This window comes from Nicotiana tomentosiformis, chromosome 1 (genome assembly GCF_000390325.3).
Source record: "Nicotiana tomentosiformis chromosome 1, ASM39032v3, whole genome shotgun sequence".
Lineage (NCBI taxonomy): Eukaryota > Viridiplantae > Streptophyta > Magnoliopsida > Solanales > Solanaceae > Nicotiana > Nicotiana tomentosiformis.
The window spans coordinates 134855802-134860099 of NC_090812.1; the positions used below are offsets into that span (position 1 = coordinate 134855802).

Sequence of the window (4298 nt, forward strand, 5' to 3'; positions counted from 1 at the left end):
GGCTTTCCGCATAACTTATAGCTCTCAAACTTTTAGGACATCCATGGAGATCGAATTACTTTACTTTATCAAACTTAAGATCATAGTAAATCAAAAAAACTTTTCTGCTTTGTAAGAGCAATAGATCGTCCTTCCAAATGGCTAAGGGGGATTCGATAGGCAGTGGTCTAATTGTATATTTCTTATTCCAAGACTCGTCTACGCCGTACTCCTTCATTGTCCATACTTTCATTAAATCTTGTGCTGGATCAATCTTTGGATTTGGATCAGGGTAACGATTCATTGTTATAGACTCGTTTAGAACCACAAGGCTGTAACGTGGGCTGTTATATGAATTACAAGTATCAGGTATATTAATATTGAGAAAGATCTCTGTGTTCATCCAATGGCACGGCCCAATGACATGCTTAAGCCGTACTACAAAAACAAGGATGATCCGACTAAGGGCCAACTATTCTCGCACCTATTACATCACCAACTCGGATGAATGGGAGATTGAGGCTATCAGTGGTTACCAATTTAAGAGAAAACAAGGGCAAAAATCCATTGCCATGTTCTTCATCCATTGGAAGGGGTAAGCGCTAGAGGAGGCCACATGGGAGTGATACGAATAGCTGTGGTAATTCAAAGACAAGATCTGATAGTTTGTGCAGGGGCATTACACTGCAGTCTTTGCAACATTAGGTGGAGAGTGTGATGACTTGCCACTTATGTGTCATTAGGCGTATACATATGCCATGTTGGAGGCTTAAATGTGCAGGAGACTTGTTTTCTGTGGAATACTCTAAAGCTATGGAGAGTTTTTCTTGGAAGGGTGTAGATCCTTATGAATTTGCTACCACGACTCCCCTGTAAGTTCTTAGAAGACACTATGCATGTAGAGAATTCTAGAGAGGACCTTATTTGTAAATATTGAGGGAATTGTATAATATATATTATTTACTCACTAGCTCCTAGATAACTAGTATATATAGGGCGCCTTTCATTTGTAACTTAGCGAGAAAACAATTCAAGCTCTCTATTACTCAAAGCTTGGCTATCTCGTGTTCTATCTAGCACTCTTTAGAGATTTTTAGCGTCTTAGGTTAACTTAACATAGCAAAATCATGAGCAAGTACTGCAAGAATGTAAGCACGTGAGTAGCGGACCCAGAATTTTACGCAAGCATTTTTAACTTAAAACGACGTTAACCAACGATAGAGGTTGTACTGATAAGCGGAATTTGTCCGGCGCTTTTTTTGTTTGGGTTCATAAGGGTATCTTAAATAAATGAATAATTAAATAATAAAAAAAAAGGTCCGAATTCTGTTCTTCTTTCAAGAAAATAGGGCACAAAACTTAAAACATTTAACAAAAACCAATTACTTTAACTAAAAATGTTAACAGTTACTTAGTTTTATATTTTTATTTAAACTTAAAAAAATATTCTATTTACTCAATTTAGATTTTAGAGTTTTATTAAACTCTAATAAATTAAAAATAACAAAGTTATTAATTTACAAAAATAATAGGACAACAAAAAATAAAGAGTTATAACTTAAAATAAACTAGTACAAACTATAAGAGAAGATAGCGTATAAAGTGAACTAACAATTTAATTGTAATAAAAATAAACAATTTAGGGTAACCTAGTTTAATATGAACTAACACATTACAAATAATTTCAAGATATGCATTTGCATATTTTAGCAAAAAATACTGTAAGATTTCATCTATTGAAGTTAAATAGGTTGTAGATTAATTCTTATTGGATTTCATTAGAAGATCATGTAGAAAATAAAATAGATATAAATTAGAAAATAGAAATAAAAGAAAATGAAAACACACATAAGGGAATATAGTAGCTGGCTATTCATTTAAAAAAAGAATTACCTAACAATGCAAGCTATTTATTAGGCTCTTTGGCATTAAAGGGCCATGCACGTGCACTTAAGATGCACAGACAACGAACAAAACTAAAAAGGCTACCATCCCGTTTTGAACCTGCTAGACCACTTTTTCAACTGGATGAACTTGTATTAAGCTGGTTCAAATAACTCTTATATTCTCCTTTTACAGAATTTAACCTACGTAAAATATCAAAAGTTTCAACGAAGCGGATTCATTTGAACCCGCTTGAACCTATGTGGGTCCGTTCCTGAAGGACGTTATGAAGTGCCTCACAGTGCCCTTGGCCCAAGACTAAGGACATGACAGATGAGATACAAAATGAACATGGTTAGGTCTTAGGTGCAAACTTACTCAATCCTCGTAGAAATATTGGTATGGTTTCCCTTAATATACCTTTTATTATATGACATGAGATTCGGGATTAGGCTTCCAACATTGAAGCGATTTTTTAATTCTTGCTATTGCAATAATTGATGACTATCCAGGTGCCAAAAATAAGAGATTTTGTCTATAGAAGTTGTAAATTTATTCAATTTACAGTAAACATAGAATGACAAATAGGTGAGTGAGAATAATTAAATTGAAAGAAAGCTATGTTATAATTAAATTGAAGGAAAGCTATATTTAAATGGCTTGTACTAAATTTTAAACTACAAAACAAAAATAAACTGACATGGTAAGCATATGCAGAGCTAGAACAATTTCGTGGACAAGCTAGATACCAGAAAAAGTACGTTCAAATTTTGGAGAAGAAATTATCACCGAAAATATGGTGGTAACTTTATCAACTTAAAGTAAAGACTTTACTTTCTCTAAAATTTTTGAGCTTGTGTACTTTGCTCACCTCCACTTGGAATTTGTATAAGGCTTTCCGTGTAACTTATAGCTCTCAAACTTATAGGACATCCATGGAGATCGAATTCCTTTACTCTATCAAACTTAAGATCATAGTAAATCAAAAAACCTTTTCTGCTTTGTAAGAGTAATAGATCGTCCTTCCAAATGGCTAATGGGGATTCGATAGGCAGTGGTCTAATTGTATATTTCTTATTCCAAGACTCGTCTACGCCGTACTCCTTCATTGTCCATATTTGCATTAAATCTTGTGCTGGATCAATCTTAGGATTTGGATCAGGGTAACGAATCATTGTTAGAGACTCGTTTAGAACCACTAGGCTGTAACGTGGGCCGTTGTATGAATTACAAGTATCAGGCAAATTAATATTGTGAAAGATCTCTGTGCTCATATCAAAATATAGAATTACCATTTTGTCTCTGGGTACAATGGCAAGCCAATGGCACGCCCCTTTGTAAAATACCAGAGAACAAGGCACCCAATATACTCTTGGCAACTCTTGATCAACATGCTCCAATTCCCTCCATGAATCAGTTATCATTTCATAAACCTCAACTTTTTTCTCTCTCTTAAATGACTCCTTACAAGGAAAATCGTTGCATATTTCGGAAATCCTAACAACCTTGTAGTCATTCGCAATAGAGTCGAAGCCAAACCCGACACCATCAACGTAACGACGGTAGCCCTGTGGACAACCAAAAGGGCAAGGTGGTACCAACCTATAATTTCTAGTAGCTGGATTAAATAAGACTGTCAACAATATTCATCAAAGCCATCAAACCCTTGCAAGGGCCAATAAATTGATCATAATTGCTACTAAAAGTGGAGGCTAGAAATGGCACATCCAGATCTGGTGAATCATGTTTAAGGTAATCATCATCATCTCCAAAAAGAAAAGACAAGATAGTTCTATGTTCGAAGGGATCTTCTTGAAAAGAGCGCTTGAAGAGAATGAATTCATCATTTGGTTTGTAGCGCGGTTGAGATGAAGGCTGATGAATACGGAGGATTGCATGAGAATATACCATGTTTTAGAGATACGTTTGAATCGCATGAGAGATTTTACTGGAAGCCTTAAAAGTGTATGAATAATCAAATCTTCGGGCAATTTCTCGAGAATTCCATGTGCCATATTGAATTCTCAATAAAGCAATATGAATTATATTTTAGGAAATGATGATTCTCTGTGTATTGGCAGCTTTAGTGCCTCATTGCAAGGGGATCTTCTATCTTATTTGGAAAAGGCTAATTCCTTGCACCGTCAGATCCCTATTCTAATAAACTACATATCAAAGCTTTCTGTTTTTGTGGTAACTAATGCAACTATTCCTGTTCACGTAGAGTTCCACTTCACTAATAATTGACTAAACGGTGGGTCAAATAACATTTATTCCTTTAGTGAATAATTCAACGTTTCTTGGAATATGAAATAAAATAATAAAATAAAAGAAGAATATTGCAAAGAAAAGAAAGATAGAATTATATTGATTTTTAGATCATTTACAATGAGGTAAAACTCCTCTATTTATAGGGAAAAAGTGACTTAGCCACA

The 4298-nt window shown here is 34.6% G+C and overlaps 1 pseudogene; it reads right to left on the reverse strand.

The window, feature by feature from the left end:
- Positions 1 to 2583: 2583 nt before the first annotated feature.
- LOC104109200 (F-box protein CPR1-like) lies at positions 2584 to 3984 on the reverse strand (annotated as a pseudogene).
- Between the last annotated feature and the right edge of the window lie 314 nt (positions 3985 to 4298).